The 18,296-nt window shown below is 40.4% G+C and overlaps 1 protein-coding gene across 1 annotated transcript in view; it reads left to right on the top strand.

Moving 5' to 3' along the window:
• Positions 1-18,296, top strand: part of RTP1 (receptor transporter protein 1) — a 49,756-nt gene that overhangs the window by 3,938 nt on the left and 27,522 nt on the right. The gene's annotated exons all lie outside the window — the stretch shown is intronic.

The following is an 18,296-nucleotide window of genomic DNA, read 5'->3' as shown; positions in this document are numbered from 1 at the left end:
TTGGTGAATGAGGTTATCTGAACACAGTATAAATTTGCTGACAAATCTTACTATAATTCCCTTCATTTTAAGGAGATCTACCTTATCGCAGTTGAAGAAGGATTTTAATTTTTCAAATAACAAAAGATATGTCAGTTTCACAACAGCTCCATTTTTGGTTTTGCTTCCATATTGATCAAAACAAAGCGTTACACAATCATTTCAAAGAGTGAACAAAATATGTTTAAAGCATTTTTCTGTAGTGACCCATCTAATTTCATATGCAGGATGAGACATTCAAACTTTTCTTTGTTGCCAATGTAAGATTTTAAAATACCCCTCAAGAGAATCCTCTTAATTTTATTAATGAATTTTTTTTAAGAGTCTTAGTGACTTAGTGTTGTTGATAAACATAATAATGATAAGTAATGCAACCAATTGCAGAAGCCTAGTCCTACACATTGACAAACTACAGCTGATGTTCAAACAATGGCATTGGAACATGATTTTTTAAAATAGTTTTCATGAAATAATGTGTAAGTATATCAAATGTTGACAACCTTGTTGTATCAATTTTCAGTAATTTCGAAGCCAAAGGAAAAAAAAAATCCTCCTTTAGCTTTTAAAAAAATTGAACTTATTTTGAGATAATTGCAGATTCACATGCAGTTGTGAGAAATAATACTGAGAGAACCTCAGTAGCTTTTACCAAGCTTTCTCTAATAGTAACATCTTGCAAAACTACAGCACAATATCATAGTCAGGATATTGATACAGTCAAGATACAGATCATTTACCTCACCATAAGGATCCCACCTGTTGCCTTTTTTGTGTATAATCTTATCATTTCAAGGTTGTTATATAAATAAAGAGGAACAGATAGTAAGTATGTAACCTTTTGGGATTGGCATTTTTTACTCAGTATAATTCTCTGCAGATCATCCAGTTGTTGCCTGTATCAATTGTTTGTTCCTTTTTATTGCTAGATACACCACAGTTTATTGAACCATTCACCTGTTAGAGTACTTCTAGGCTGATTTCAGTTTCCGGCTATTACCAATACAGTTGCTATAAACATATGTGTGCAGGTTTTTGTGTCAACACGAGTCTTTATTTCTCTGGGGTCAATGCCCAGAAGTGCAACGACTGTGCTGTATGGTAGGTAGTTGCATGTTTATAAGAAACTGCCATACTTTTCCAGAGTGGCTGTCCCATTTTACATTCTCGTCAGCAATGTACAAGTGATCTTATTTCTCCACTCTTCATCAACATTGAGTGCTGCCAGTATTTTTTATTTTAGCTAATCTGATACGTGTGTAGTGAAATCTCATTGTGGTTTTAATTTGCACTTCTGTAATGACTAATGATATTGAATATCTTTTCATGGGCTTTACTTGTAATCTGTTTATCCTCTTCAGTGAAATGTCTCTTAAGTTTTTTTTTTTTTCTTTTAAATAATATCCATTCTACTGGGTGTGAGGAGCCCTGGTGGCATAGTGGTTAAGACCTTGGCTGCTAACCAAAAGGTCAGCAGTTCAAACCCACCAACCACTCCTTGGAAACCCTGTTGAGCAGTTCTATTCTGTCCTATAGCGTCACTATGAGTCAGAATCAACTCGACGGCAATGGATTTTAGTATACAATTGCCCACCATTTTACTTTCAAAGTTTTCAATCAGAGGGTCTCCTGTAGAGAGTACTAAATTGGTTTTGCTTTAAGATCCAATACAAAAGTCTTCTCATTTTACAGGAGAGCTTAGCTGATTTAGATTTATTGCTATCAGCAGTGGTGTGCCGGAGCCAGCTCATACCAGCTCGCAAGAGCAAAATGTGGTCCACTCTTCTCAACTCCACATTCGGTGATGTCAGATTGGTAGCTTGAAATTGGCTTGCTTTTGGACAGGAGTTGTCCATTTGGTCTCATATATTTGATTGAACCAAGAAGCACGTTCCTCATGAGTGTTATTTTTTGTTTTATAGGCCTGCCTAATCTTTGTCTGAAAAGTGAGCTTTGGGAGTGATTCAATTCTGAATTAGCAGGGTGTCCAGGAGCCATAGACTTGGGGATTCCTCCAGTATCTGTCAGACCAGTAAATTTTGTCTTTTTTCATTAATTTGAATTTTGTTCTAAATTTTTCTCCCGCTCTGTCCAGGGCTGTCTGTTGTGATCCCTGTCAGAGTGTCATTGTTGATAGCTGGGCACCATCTAGCTCTTCTGGGCTCAGGATGGTGGAGGCTGTCGTTCATGTGGTCCTTCATTCCTTTGGGCTAATATTTTCCTTGTGTCCTTGGTTTTCTTCATTCTCCTTTGCTCTGGTTGGGATGGAACCAAAAGATGCATCTTAGATGGCTGCTCGTGAGCTTTTAAGACCCCAGATACTACTCACCAAGGTGGATGTAGAACATTTTCTTTATGAACTATGTTATACCAGTTGAGCTAGATATCCCCGGAGATACACTTTTCATTTTGCTGGTTGCTTCGGGCTGGTTTCCAAAAAAGAAAAAAAAAAAAAGGAAGCAATGGAAACCTTATGCCTCATCCTAAAAGCAGACGTCCCCAAACTAAACTTTTACCTTGTTTTTTATTCAACTGCATTTTCTAACTTCCTAAGATCAGGACCTGCTAGAGTTTTTTTTTTTTTTAATGTGTATAAGAGTCTATAGTCTGTGGGGGTAATGTGGCCAGTGAGGAATTTCCAATGATGTATAATTGTCTTACTGCATTTTTCCTTTAAAATATCCAGTATGGTGATTCTTCTCTGACCTTTGTCATAATAATAAGCCCTTCTAACCAGATAAATGTTCTCAGTTCTCAGCCGAAATAGAGAGAGGATATGTTTCCCAGATCCCCTGATCCCTGTGTGACATATGCAATATTAGCCTTTGTTATCTCCGTAGTTCCTATCTCTTTGTGAGCCATCGGAAAATTCCCTGCCTCCAGAAATGAACTTGATGTATCTCAGGTCTTCTTCCAATAACGGACTTCAAAGCTTCAAGCCTCCTGGAAATACCTGAAGCAAAACCACGCAAAGACTTCAGACGGTGACACTGGAATCAAAGCCCTGAAGTCAACCCATCATGACAAGATCTCTCCTCCGTGGAATCCTTCCTACTTTTTAGGGCACCAGATATCCCCACATCATCCAATTAAAAGTTCCCTTCCCCTTTCTCCGTGCCAGGTCCTGTTCCCCACATTACCCAGATCTTCCTCTTTCTTGCTTTACTTTCATGTTTTGGTATATCATCTTCTTCTGTAGTAGCTTAAATATGTTATACAAATTAAACGTAGTAGTAGACTCGATGGCACTAGGTGTTGGTTTTAGTAGAAAAATATCTTGGGACATTATACATGTGAAAAAGTCTTAATTTTTATCCTCATTTTAAGTAAAATTTTGGCTAGGTATGGAATTCTAGGTTGGAAATACAGTCATCTCAGAATGTTGAAGAACCTCCTCCACATACTAGGTTCTAGGGTTGCCATAGAGAAATCCAATGCCCGGCGGATTCTTGCTCTTGTGTACATGACTTCTTTTCCTTCTTGCTGGGAGATTTTAGGATCTTTTCTTATTACTGGTGTTTTGAGATTTTGTAATAATATCTTGATGTGGTTCCCATTATAGTCAATGTGCCACAGCTCTGGCGGGCCTCTTAGCTCAAAAAACTCAGGTTTTCAGCCCTGGGAAATTATTTCTTTTATAACTTTATCCCCTTCGTTTCCTCTCTTTCTCTTTCTAAAGCTTTTATTATTCAAACATGGAAACTCTTGGATCGATCCTGTAGTTCCATATCTCTTCAATTTTCTATCTGTCTGCCTTTCGTCTCGTTGTTGTCCTGTTCTCTGAGAAATCCCCTTCCCCCCACTTTACATTCCATTTCTTTTCTGGCAAGCTTAATTTCTCCTGATACTTTTTTTAATATAATTTTTATTGTGCTTTAAGTGAAAGCTTACAAATCAAGTCAGTCTCTCACACAAAAACCCATATAAACCTTGCTACACACTCCCAATTACTCTCCCCCAATGAGACAAAAAAATTTTTTTTTTTTTTAATGAGACAGCCTGATCTCTCTCTTCACTCTCTCTTTTCGTGTCCATTTTACCAGCTTCTAACCCCCTCCACACTCTCATCTCCCCTCCAGGCAGGAGATGCCAACATAGTCTCAAGTGTCCACCTGATCCAAGAGGTTCACTCCTCACCAGCATCTCTCTCCAACCCATTGTCCAGTCCAATCCATGTCTGAAGAGTTGGCTTCGGGAATGGTTCCTGTCCTGGGGCAACAGAAGGTCTAGGGGGCCGTGACCACTGCGGGCCTTCTAGTCTCAGTCAGACCATTAAGTCTGGTCTTATGAGAATTTGGGGTGTGCATCCCACTGCTCTCCTGCTCCCTCAGGGGTTCTCTGTTGTGTTCCCTGTCGGGGCAGTCATCGGTTGTAGCTGGCCACCATCTAGTTCTTCTGGTCTCAGGATGATGTAGCCTCTGGTGCATCTGTCTCTTGGGCTCGTAATCACCTTGTGTCCTTGGTGTTCTTCATTCTCCTTTGATCCAGGTGGGTTGAGGCCAATTGATGCATCTTAGATGGCTGCTTGCTAGCATTTAAGACCCCAGATGCCACTCTTCAAACTGGGATGCAGAATGTTTTCTTAATAGATTTTATTATGCCAGTTGACTTAGATGTCCCCTGAAACCGTGGGCCCCAGACCCCTGCCCCTGCTACGCTGGCCTCCGAAGCATTCAGTTTATTCAGGAAACTTCTCTGCTTTTGGTTTAGTCCAATTGTGCTGACCTCCCCTGTATTGTGTGCTGTCTTTCGCTTCACCTAAAGTAGTTCTTATCTACTATCTAATTAGTGAATACTCCTCTCCCACCCTCCCTCCCTTCCCGCTCTCGTAACCACAAAAGAATGTTTTCTTCTCAGTTTAAACTATTTCTCAAGTTCTTATAATAGTGGTCTTATACAATATTTGTCCTTTTGCAACTGACTCATTTCACTCAGCATAATGCCTTCCAGGTTCCTCCACGATAGGAAATGTTTCACAGATTCCTCACTGTTCTTTATCGATGCATAGCATTCCATTGTGTGAATATACCATAATTTATTTACCCATTCTTCCATTGATGGGCACCTTGGTTGCTTCCATCTTTTTGCTATTGTAAAAGGTGCTGCAATAAACATGAGTGTGCCTATATCTGTTCATGTAAAGGCTCTTATTTCTCTAGGATATATGCCAAGGAGTGGGATTGCTGGATCATATGGTAGTTCTATTTCTAGCTTTTTAAGGAAGCGCCAAATGGATTTCCAAAGTGACTGTACCATTTGACATTCCCACCAGCAGTGTAGAAGTGTTCCAATCTCTCCACAGCCTCTCCAACATTTATTATTGTGTGTTTTTTGGATTAATGCCAGCCTTTTTTTTTGTTGGAGTGAGATGAAATCTCATTGTAGTTTCGATCTGCATTTCTCTAATGGCTAACAATCGTGAACATTTCCTCATATATCTGTTAGCTACCTGAATGTCTTCTTTAGTGAAGTGTCTGTTCATATCTTTTGCCCATTTTTTAATTGGGTTATTTGTCTGTTTGCAGTTGAGTTTTTGCAGTATCATGTAGATTTTAGAGATAAGGCGCTGATCAAAAATGTCATAGCTAAAAACTTTTTCCCAGTCTGTAGGTAATCTTTTTACTCTTTTGGTGAAGTCTTTGGATGAGCACAGGTGTTTGATTTTTAGAAGCTCCCGGTTATCTAGTTTTTCTTCTATATTCTTTATAATGTTTTGTATACTGTTTATGCCATGTGTTAGTGCTCCTAACGTTGTCCCTATTTTTTCTTCCATGATCTTTATTGTTTTAGATTTTATATTTAGGTCTTTGATCCATTTTGAGTTAGTTTTTGTGCATGGAGTGAGGTATGGGTCTTGTTCCATTTTTTCGCAGATGGGTATCCAGTTATGCCAGCACCATTTGTTAAAAAGACTGTCTTTTGCGCATTTAACTGTTTTGGGGCCTTTGTTAAATATCAACTGCTCATATGTGGATGGATTTATGTCTGGATTATCAATTCTGTTCCATTGGTCCATGTATCTGTTGTTGTACCAGTACCAGGCTGTTTTGACTACCGTGGTGGTAGAATAGGTTCTAAAATCAGGTAAGGTAAGGCCTCCCACTTTGTTCTTCTTTTTCAGTAATGCCTTATTTATCCGGGGCTTCTTTCCCTTCCGTATGAAATTGGTGATTTGTTGCTCCATCTCATTAAAGAATGTCCTTGAGATTTGGATTGGAATTGCATTAAATGTATAGATCGCTTTTGGTAGAATAGACATTTTTATAATGTTAAGTCTTCCTATCCACGAGCAAGGTATGTTCTTCTACTTATGTAAGTCTCTTTTGGTTTCTTGCAGAAGTATACTGTAGTTTTCTTTCTATAAGTCTTTTACATCTCTGGTAAGATTTATTCCTAAGTATTTTGTCTTCTTGGGGGCTACTGTAAATAGCATTGATTTGGTGATTTCCTCTTCGATGTTCTTTTTGTTGGTGTAGAGGAATCCAACTGATTTTTGTATGTTTATCTTGTATCCCGATACTCTGCTGAACTGTTTTATTAGTTTTCTGGAGGATTCCTTAGTGTTTTCTGCGTATAAGATCATGTCATCTGCAAATAGAGATACTTTGACTTCTTCCTTGCCAATCTGGATGTCTTTATTTCTTTACCTAGCCTAATTGCTCTGGCTAGGACTTCCAGCACAATGTTGAATAAGAGTGGTGACAAAGGGCATCCTTGTCTGGTTTCCGATCTCAGTGGGAATGTTTTCAGGCTCTCTCCATTTAGGGTGATGTTGGCTGTTGGCTTTGCTTCCTATAAATGCCCTTTATTATGTTGAGGAATTTTCTTTCTGTTCTTATTTTGCTGACAGTTTTTATCATGAATGCATGTTGAACTTTGTCAAATGCCTTTTCTGCACCAATTGATAAAATCATGTGATTCTTGTCTTTTGTCTTATCTATGTGGTGGATTACATGAATTGTTGTTCTAATGTTCAACCATCCCTGCATACCTGGTATGAATCCCACTTGGTCATGGTGAATTATTTTTTGGATATGTTGTTGAATTCTATTGGCTAGAATTTTGTTGAGGATTTTTGCATCTACATTCATGAGGGATATGGGTCTATACTTTTCTTTTCTTGTGGTGTCTTTACCTGATTCTGGTATCAGGGCTATGGTGGCTTCATAGAATGAGTCTGGTAGTATTCTGTCCTTTTCTATGCTCTGAAATACCTTTAGCAGTAGTGGTGTTAACTCTTCTCTGAAAGTTTGGTAGAACTCTGCAGTGAAGCTGTCCAGACTAGGACTTTTTTTTTTTGCTGGGAGTTTTTTGATTACCTTTTCAATCTCTTCTTTTGTTATGGGTCTGTTTAGTTGTTCTATCTCTGTTTGTGTTAGTTTAGGTAGGTAGTGTTTTTCTAGGAATTCAGCCATTTCTTCTAGGTTTTCAAATTTGTCTGAATATAGTTTTTCATAGTAATCTGATATGATTCTTTTAATTTCAGTTGGGTCTGTTGTAATATCGCCCATCTCATTTCTTATTCGGGTTACTTGCTTCCTCTCCTGTTTTTCTTTTGTCAGTTTGGCCAGTGGTTTATCAATTTTGTTGAGTTTTTTAAAAAAACAGCTTTTGGTCTTGTTAATTCTTTCAATTGTTTTTCCGTTTTCTATTTCATTTTTTTTTTTATTTCATTTAGTTCAGTTCTAATTTTTATTATTTGTTTTCTTCTGGTGCCTGAGGGTTTCTTTTGTTGCTCTCTTTCTATTTGTTCAAGCTGTAGGGATAATTCTTTGATTTTGGCCCTTTCTTCTTTGTGGATGTGTGCATTTATTGATATAAATTGGCCTTTGAGCACCGCTTTTGCTGGGTCCCAAAGGTTCTGATAAGAAGTGTTTTCATTCTGATTGATTCTCTGAATTTCTTTTTTCCGTCCTTAATGCCTTCTATAATCCAGTCTTTTCTGAGCAGGGTATTGTTCAGTTTCCAAGCATTTGATTTCTTTTCCCTGCTTTTCCTGTTATTGATTTCCACTTTTATGGCCTTATGGTCAGAGAAGATGCTTTGTAATATTTCAATGTTTTGGATTCTGCTAAGGCTTGCTTTTAGACCTAATATTTGGTCTATTCTAGAGAATGTTCCATGTGCACTAGAAAAGAAAGTACAGTTGGTTGCTGTTGGGTGGACTGTTCTGTATATGTCTACGAGGTCAAGTTGGTTCATTGTGGCATTAAATCCTCTATGTCTTTATTGAGCTTCTTTCTGGATGTCCCGTCCTTTGCCGAAATTGGTGTGTTGAAGTCTCCCACTATTATCGTGGCGCTGTCTATCTCACTTTTCAATGCTGATAGAGTTTATTTTATGTATCTTGCAGCCCTGTCACTGGGTGCATAAATATTTAATATGGTTATATCTTCTTGGTGTATTGTATCTTTAATCATTATATAGTATCCTTCCTTATCCTCTCTGTTGGATTTAACTTTAAAGTCTATTTTGTCAGAAATTAATATTGCCACTCCTGCTCTTTTTTGATTGTTGTTTGCTCGATATATTTTTTTCCCATCCTTTGAGTTTTTGTTTGTTTGTGTTTCTAAGTCTAAGGTGTGTCTCTTATAGGCAGCATATAGACAGATCTTGTTTTTTAATCCATTCTGCCACTGTCTGTCTCTTTATTGGTATATTTAGTCCATTTACATTCAGGGTAATTATGGATAGGTATGAATTTAGCACTATCATTTTGATGTCTTTTTTTGTGTGTTTACAGTTTCTTTTTCCCACTTGATCTTATGTGCTGAGTAGATTTTCTTTGTATGTTGTCCTTTCCTCATATTTCTTATTGTTGATTTTGTTTCTGGTGAATCTGTATTTTTCCCTTTTATTTTATTTTGATGAGTAGGATAGTTTGTCTCCTTTGTGGTTACCTTATTATTTATCCGTATTTTTCTAAATTTAAAACTAACTTTTATTTCTTTGTATCGCTGTACCTTCCTCTCCATATGGAAGGTGTATGATTACGTTGCTTAGTCCCTCTTTATTATTTTAATGTTGTCTTCTGTTATATAATAACATCGCTGTTACCCTGTTTTGCGCTTTTTTTTTTTTCCCCCATAATCTTGCTTTGTTTTTTTGGATTTCCCTATCTGGGTTGACTTCTGGTTGCTCTGCCCAGTGTTCTAGTCTTGGGTTGATACCTGATATTATTGGTTTTCTAATCAAAGAACTCCCTTTAGTATTTCTTGTAGTTTTGGTTTGGTTTTTATGAATTCCCTCAACTTATGTTTATCTGGAAATGTCTTAATTTCACTTTCATATTTAAGAGACAGTTTTGATGGATATATGATTCTTGAGGGGCGATTTTTTTCCTTCAATTTTTGAAATATGTCTTCCTATTGCCTTCTTGCCTGCATGGTTTCGGCCAAGTAGTCTGAGCTTATTCTTATTGGCTCTCCTTTGTAGGTGACTTTTAGTTTATCCCTTGCTGCTCTTACAATTCTCTCTTTATCTTTGGTTTTGGCAAGCTTGATTATAATATGTCTTAGTGACTTTCTTTTGACATTTACCTTATGTGGAGTTCAAAGAGCATCTTGGATAGATATCTTCTCATCTTTCACAATATCAGGGAAGTTTTCTGCCAATAAATCTTCAAGAATTTTCTCTGTATTTTCTGTTATCCCTCCCTGTTCTGGTGCTCCTATCACTCATAGGTTATTTCTCTTGATAGAGTCCCACATGATTCTTAAGGTTTCTTCATTTTTTTTAAATTCTTTCACCTGATTTTTCTTCAAAGATATTAGTGCCAAGTGATTTATCTTTGAGTTCAGAAATTCTAGCTTCTACTTGCTCAGATCTGCTCCTCTGACTTTCAATTGAGTTACCTAATTCTGTAATTTTATTGTTAATCTTCTGAATTTCTGATTGCTGTCTGTCTATGGATTTTTCCGACTTACTAAACTTTTTGTTATGTTCCTTAATAATCTTTCTGATTTCTTCAGTTGCTTTGTCTGTGTGTTCTTGGCTTGTTCTGGGTATTGCCTCTTTTCCTTCCTGATGTCTTGAAGGGTTCTCTATATTAAACTTTTGTATTCTGCATCTGGTAGTTCCAGGAATGCGCTTTCATCTAGAAGATCCCTGGATTCTTTGTTTTGAGAGCCTGTTGAGGTGATCATAGTCTGTTTCTTTATGTGACTTGATATCGACTGTTGTCTCCGACCCATCTCTAAGTTATTGTATTTAGTTTATGCTTGCTTACTGTGTTGTAGCTGTGTGCTTTGTTTTCTTTTGGTATACCCCTATGGGTTGCTTGAGTGAGCTAGCTTGATTATTTTCGCCTTTGGAGCTCTGGTGTCCTGTCCCCAGCTGGCTAGAGCTGTTACCAGGTATATCAGTCTAGGAATCCATTCAGTTTTCTTGTATGAATTCAGCTCAAGTTTCCAGGCAGCTGACATCAAGTATGTAGTACAGGCCCTGTCCTACAGTCTTAGAGAGGCAGGAGTGATTGGCACATATACCTGTATCTGATTGCAGCAGGGGGTCACGCTCTGAACAAGGCAGGGGCTGAGATCTGACCCCCAGGTGTCTCTGAGGAAAACGCGTCTCTGTTCCCTAGAGCATGCTGGCAGGTTCTGTACAGGGACCATGGGCACCCAAAGTTTTTGGTTGTAGGGACTGGGAGGTGCCAGTTATCTTTGGACCCCTGTTGCAGGTGGCTGTGTGACCTGAGTGGAGCTACCAGTCCTTAGGTCCCTGATGTGGGTAGGTGAGGACCTTGTTTAATATGCAAAGCAATGTCAAACATCAAACACCCACCTCTCCACCGCACAGCTGAAATGGTTGGAGGTTGCCTACAAGGGCCTATTCTGCTGAAATAGGCCCACACAGGTCCATGCAGAAGGGAAAGGTGCTCAAGGTCCATGGACGGTTTATGCCTGGACAGGAGCCGCTTCTGTCCTGAGCTCCCCCAGTTAATGGAGCTGGCAAATTATCTTTTCCCCCTAGTGGCAAATTTTTTCCTTCCCTAAGGCCAGGAGGATGGCTCTAGGTGCTCACCAGGGTCTATCTCAGGCCCAGGGATTCAGCCACCGAAGTCGATTGGGGGTGGGGGGGGCGTGGTAAAATATATGCAAATACTTAGCTTTTGCCGAGTCCACCGTTCTCAGATTCCGGAGGTGTGAGTGGGCTGTGTGGCTGGCTGCTTCTCCCTGAGGAAACTGCGGCTGGCCGAGCGCTAGGACCATCCAGCCGCCACCGCCCTTCCGGGAATGGTGCCTGAGGGCTCCCTGTGATTCAGGTCAGGTAACTCCTCTCCACTTCTGAATGGTCTCTTCCTCCCCCTGCCCCTCAGTTCGTTGTCTAAGCTTGCCTTTGATGCTCAGGGCTCCCAGCTTGTCAGAAATATACTCCTTTCAGTTGTTTTTTAGGGTCTTTGTTGTAAAGAGGGCTCGATAGAAGCGTCTGTCTATTCCGCCATCTTGGCCCTGCCCCCCTCTCCTGATACTTTAAAAAATTTTCTAGGGGCTCTTTATCCTCTGAATTCTCTGCTTTACAGCCTCTTGTTCTTGTTTCATGTATGCAGTATCTGCTCTTATCTTACAGAGGGTATTAATAGTAACTTTGAGACATTTTCTTCTGTTTTCTGCACTGTCTCTCTTTCCCTTTTGTTGGTCTGCTTTTGTGACTGTCTTTTTCATTATATGCTTTCTGAAAATGTCTTGTGATCTTTGCCTACCTCTTTGTATTTAAGACAGACACTAACATTGATTAGAAGTGCATTGGCAGGACTTGTATACTGGTTAGCCTCACTGCAGGGTGACCAGGCAGCGAAAGACCCAGAGGAGCAATACCCCATTATGTCAGTATCTGTAGGGTACTCAGTCTTCCTAGAGAGAAATCCTCCAGTCTCATTCTTGGGGAGAGAGGCAATTATAAGCTTGATTTCTAATTTTGGAAACGAAGTGTGAGAAAAAGTCACTTTAATAAGCAGATTTTACTTCATTTTAATAAGCAGGTTTTACTGTAATCTGTTTTTAGCATGCTGCCTCATTCTTAGTCTCTTCCATTTCTGCTTCAAGTCCACTTGATTCATCACCTTCGGAAAGAGTGGCAATCAGGCTGCTAAGACTGAAAGAAGGAATCTGGGGCTCTAACTCCTCTTCAAACAGACTTTTTGCCAGTTTTTTAGAGGTTTAGCCTTACTCTGAAACCATGTCGCCAGAAACACTAAGTGCTTCCAATTCCAGAGACTGCATTTTGAAGTGTGTATTGTCTTACTGCTTATTGCAGTTCGTTTCAAACTTTGTAGTTAGTTGCCATCAGGTTGGCTGTGACTCATGGCAACCCCATGTACAACAGAATGAAATGTTGCCTGGTCCTGCACCATCTCCACAATTTTTGGTATTCTTGAGTTGATCATTGAGGCCACTGTGTATTTTGGTTGCTTTTTACCCTAAGGGGCTCATGTTTCAGCACTTTGTCAGACAACATTCTGTTGTGATGCTTAGGGTTTTCATCAGCTAATTTTCAGAAGTAGATCTCCAGTCTTTCTTCCCAGTCTGTCTTCGTTTGGAAGCTCTGCTGAAACCTTCTACCGTGGGTGACCCTGCTGGTATTCGAAATACCAGTGGCATAGTTTCCAGCATCATAGCAACATGCAAGTCGTCACAGTATGACAAATTGGCAGATGGTTGGCAGTTTTAAACTTAGCAACTATAAAGATCACCTGAAGAGTTTGTTGAAACACGGGTTATCTGGGCCTCATCCCCAGAGATTTATATTCCATAGCTCTGTTGTGGGGCCAGAGAATTTGCATTTCTAACAAGCTCCCAGATGATGCCGGTACCTCAGGTGAGGGATGCATGGTGCTGTTCCCTACAGGCACTTCACCTCAGTTTTCTGACTTCTGGCCGTTCACTTTCTTCTCACACTCTTCTAGCCAATTTTATTTTCCAAGACTTTGTTAACTTCTCCTGACTTTTACAGTCTCACTTCCCATTCTGGCTGTCCTTATGAATTTATACCTTAATTAAAAAAAAAAAAAAAATCTTTCATCTTATCTTTATGGGGCTTGGGAAGGGAGTGGAAATAAAAGCAAATACTGAAATGGCTGCCATTTCTAACCAGAAGAATAACTTGACTATAGGTAAGGTTGAGAATTATGCTACCCTTTCAAACAGTTTCTCCTCCATTCTCCATAAAGGTTGTTCCATCACTTCTCCCCAGGCCTTCACCCCTCTTCTATATGCCCACCCTCCATCCAGTAGACTCTTTCCTTCAACTTCACTGTGTCAACCCCTTCTACTTCCTGCCCCTCAACTGTAATCATTTTCACTTCCTTTTTTTTTTTCTTTTCTAGGTCCAGAGGAATAGGAACTGGTTCTCTTGTTCAGGAAAGTCCCTTTATCTTGCGATTATATAATTAATTTCCTCAGAACCACATGTGCGTGTCTCATCCATATTAAAAATAAATAAATAAAACACCCCCCCTTCACACACACACTCAAATAAATGATCCCTTGAACTTAGGTCTACGTCTCACTTTAGCCATTTCTCTCTTGAGCCTGGACTCTGGGGAATCTTGTGCATGGAGTATCTTTGTGTAATGGAAAATAACTGACCATTGACATCATGGTGGCATAGAGGTTAAGAGCTACAGCTGCTAACCAAAAGTTCGGCAGTTCAAATCCATCAGGCAAGAGCTTCTTGGAAACTGTATGGGGCAGCTCTACTTTGCTCTATAGGGTCACTATGAGTTGGAATTGACTCAATGGCAACAGGTTTGGTGTTTTTGGTTTTGACACAGATAAGGTCAGGAGCTGATGGAGAACCCAGTAAAGGGAACCATGAAGATGAATTGGGGTCTGTGACTTCAGAAAAGGACCACATAAGGTAGCTAGCTATATATTAATCTTTGGCATAATTATCTTAGTTATTTCCAAGCCTGTGATTCCCAAGAGTATCAGTTAAGCATGCTTTCAATCCGTTAAGCTACCAGTCTAGCAGTGGCTTCAGCAAATTGGAATTTATTTTCCTCATATAATAAGAATTCTGGAGGGAAGCAATAATAGATCAGTGATGTCAGGGTGAGCAACTGTTTGATTCTTTTGGTGTTTTTCTCATGGTTGCAAGTTGACTGCTAGCTCCTGACCAGCACAGAGAGTGAAGCTCAAGGAATAAAAACAATCTACTATTATGTTCAAATGGGCATCCCCAAGTATAGATTCTTTAATCCCGTGACAGTTTTGAGGACCAAAATATCACTTTTATAATGAAACCACCTGTTAAATTCCCCACGTCCCCAACAATCATCTCTGGGAGTTATCAGGAAGCTGTGTTTTTTTGTTTTTTTTTTTTTCTTCTGCCCTGGCACACCTCTGCTGTCCATTGCTAGCAACTGCCAACCACAGGCTCTGCTGACATTCCTTCCAATTCTATTGATTTCATTGAACATACTAAACATGTTGGGCATTGCCGTTATTTCTGCTGTACATCATCCTCTTTGCTGGACAACTTTGCCAATTGCTTTCTCCTGGACACAACTATCTTTTATCAGGAACCACCATCTTCCATTTGGTGTCACCTTGTCCCACTGGATATTGCTGCTGCTCTGCTGGGCACCACAGCTCCCACTGGGATTGGTGACCATGATGCAGTAGTGCTATCATGCACCAAAGGTCTGTGACATCTCAGGGAGAAAACATCCCTTTCCCTTGTGTTTACAGTTGGTTATTGGGCACTAAGATGAATGTGCTTGTGCCTTCGCGTTCTACATTGTATTTAGCAAAATAGCTCTTAATTTTTACTTTCATTCTACCTTCCACCCTATCCCACTCCCCAGGATACATGAGAAATAGTGTGTTATACTCAGAATGATCCTTCCCCATCTGTTGTCAGTGGGCCATCAAGTTGTTCTGCCCAAACTTCTCCCCCATTTTCTATGCTTACTGTTTTTAATGCTTAGTTTAGCCAATTCACCCTTTACCTAGACATCCACTAATTTGAGTTATAGATTCTGATATTGAGTGCCATTTTAAGCTCATCAAGGCAATGGATACCCAAGAAGTCCCTTGGGAGGAGATAATATCCCAATGTGCAGGCAGGAGATTAATGGAGCTTTTTGTTGATTTATTCATTAATCAATGCTGTTTTTATTGTACCTTGAGGCAAACTTCTCTATCCAGGGGGATGATTGCTGAACAATCACTAACTTCAGAGATTTCATAATCTGCTGGAGGTAGCCATTGGCCATCTCCAGTGCCAGCAGTATGATTGTATGGCTGCGATAAGCAGAGCTTATTACCTGGGAATAAGGTGCTGAAATCAGATGGAGCTTGAAGAAGTCAGGCTGAGGTCAGGATGGGTTTTATTACATTTCAAAATGTGACATGTAATTATGAGTGCCTCAGCCCTCAATCAGCCCTGAGACCCTCCTCAGAGTTGCCTCCTGTCACTCATCCCACCTCTGTGACTTAATCAGAAGGGCTTGTGTGACAGCTCCACACCATGTGAGAGTCACAGAATTACAGGTCCCACTGCTGAGTCAGGTCCTCACCTGAGCTGCCTGGATTTCACCAAGGAGAAGTGCATTCCTTATTCACTCCTCCTTTTCTGCCAGCTCTCCTTCACCTCCTCTGCCTTTCTCTTTGTTTTTCTTCTACCTTGTTCCTCTTCCTCTATTTAAAAAAATTGTATTTCTTTCTGTCTCTCCTTTCCTTTTTGGTTTCCATTTCTTTTTTCCTGTGCCTATTTTCCTTGCTTTTAAGAGTTCTCTAGCTACTCTTCTCTAACTCTCTTTGTTCAATTCATTTGAACCAACATTTATCATAAGTATGCTCTGTGTTAGGGTGTGTGTTAGGTAGTAAGTATATAAAGGTGAGTAAAACATGATTTTTTTTTCCTGCAAACTTAATTCATTGTTGGCATCAGATTTATAATTCATAATATAAAAAGATTCATTAAGTGACGATGATATTTCAGGTGCTTTGCATATATACGGCCCTGGTGGTGCAATAGTTGAGAGCTTGGCTGTTAACCAAAAGGATGGCAGTTCGAATCCGCCAGCTGATCCTTGGAAAGCCTATGGGGCAATCCTACTCTGTCCTATAGGGTTGCTATGAGTTGGGATCGACTCAATGGCAATGGGTTTGTTTTGTTTTGTTTTAGTGGCCAAACCAACTGAAACCAACCAACCTATTGCCGCTGAGTCAATTCCAACTCATAGTGACCCTACAGGACAGAGTAGAATTGCCCCATATAGTTTCCAAGGAGCACCTGGCGGATTCAAATGAAAGCCCCGGTAATCTCTATCTGACCCAACCCTTTCTCTTTGGCTCTTCTCCTTTTTATGTTTGTGTTATCCCCATTCTGCTTCCTTCTCCTTAGCACCACTTCCTATTATCTGTGTTTTTCTCCCCTCAAATTCTTTCTCTTTGCCCTGATGTTTCTCTAGCTTATCATTTCTCTCTGGCCTTTTCTCTCCCCGTTCTGATTTCTGTCCTCCTATTTCGCTCTGTCTCTACACTCTCATCTCCCTTCTTTTCTCTCCCTTTAGTTCTTTCTGGCATTCTGATGCTGTCTTTTATCTTTCGCACCTCTCAATTCCACTCTACAATACTTACCTCAATGATTCTACCTTGGCTTCCTCTCATTTCTTTTCCGTTGCTCTTCTGTCCTTGATCTTCTTGCCCAGTCTTTCTCTTTCCTTCTTCTTGTTCCCTCTTCTGTTTCTTCTTATTCCTTTTGCCTCTGACCCTATTCTTTCCTCCTTTTTTTAATTGTGCTTTCAGTGAAAGTTTACAGCTCAAGTTAATTTCCCACATAAAAATGTATACACACATTATTATGTGACATTAGTTGCAATTCCTATAATATGACAGCATGCTCCCCCTTTCATGTGTCCTTCCATCCAGCTTTGGCCCTTACTGCCTTCTCATCCCGCCTCCAGACAGGAGCTGCCCATTTAGTCTTGTGTATCTGCTTGAACTGAGAACACTCTTCACAAGTATTATTTTATGTTTTATAGTCAAGTCTAATCTTTGTCTGAAGTGTGAGCTTCAGGAATGGTTTCACTTCTGGGTTAACAGAGCATCCCGGGGCCATGACTTTGGGGGTTCCTTTTCTTTTTATCACTGTCAGTCTCAATATTTCTCTCCCTGAGTTTCTGCTTCATTCTTTCTAAAGACTTCCTCTTTTATCTTTCTCCCCTTACTTAACTCTGCCTCCTGCCTTCCCCCTTCTGCCATTGTGCCCGTCACCCTCCACTGTTGTTTTTTTCTCCTCTCCATCCACTCTCCTCTCTCTAGTTTATTGTCTTACTTTCTGCCCTATTATAGCCCTGCTTCTTCTTCCCTAGCTTGTCATCCTAGCCAAGGAGGACAGTGAAACCTTGACTCTAGTCATTCTCCCTCTTCGGCTTGTGGATTTGTGGAGCTGGGGCTTTTTCCATCCCTGGGACTCTCTCTCCTGTTGCTCCTTCCTAGATTGTGTTAAGAAGTCCTAGCTTGCAAGGGCATGACCTTGGCTACCATATTCACAATGCTGAGAGAGGCCAAAAACATCAGGACCCCACCCTCAGGGAAGGGGGGCGTCTTGAGGAGTGTCCAGAGTGGGGCCTGCATGCTGCGTGAAGCCGCAGAGTCCGTATGGAACAGGTAAACAGGTGCAGCTTATGACTCGAAGGTAGGAGTCTATAGGTGTTTGCTGCTTCCTGGTGATGTTATGCCTTGTCCACCAGCCCTCTTAGCCTTCAGTTGCTTCCCACCCATGAACACACAGTCCTGGACCCGGGGTGTGAGTGATGGAGGCTGGTTTGGAGTTGACACCCATTGAGTGTTCTTTGCCACTTGACTTGCATCACTTCCCTGCATCTTCTCTTTGACTGTGATACCATGGAGATGCCACAGGAGGGGGTGGAGCTTAATTTGGAACCGTAGGATGCCACTGGCAACACTTTCCAAGGCATGTTTCCAATTGTACTTGCATTCTGAAAGGCCCAGATTGGAAAATATGGAGGGGAGGATTATCTGTTGTCAGAACCTGTCACTGCTGTCTTGTTCATGGTCATCCATCAAGAGTGAACCTTTGAAAAAACACAAAACAGAATGTATCACTCCCAAAAGAGTCTCCCAGGGGATCAGCCTCACAACTTGCTAGAGCTGGGAGGGCGTTAACGTGTGCTCTAATCAAATCACGTTTCCCCTTTCATGTGAGAAAACTGAGGACGACATCCCACAGTGCATTCAAGTCAGGGTGAGGTTTCCTGACACTTAACTCTTTGTCCCTCTCATCGA

The sequence above is a fragment of the Elephas maximus genome, chromosome 1 (genome assembly GCF_024166365.1).
Source record: "Elephas maximus indicus isolate mEleMax1 chromosome 1, mEleMax1 primary haplotype, whole genome shotgun sequence".
In the NCBI taxonomy this organism is placed as follows: domain Eukaryota; kingdom Metazoa; phylum Chordata; class Mammalia; order Proboscidea; family Elephantidae; genus Elephas; species Elephas maximus.
This window is presented reverse-complemented; position numbering and strand designations above follow the sequence as displayed.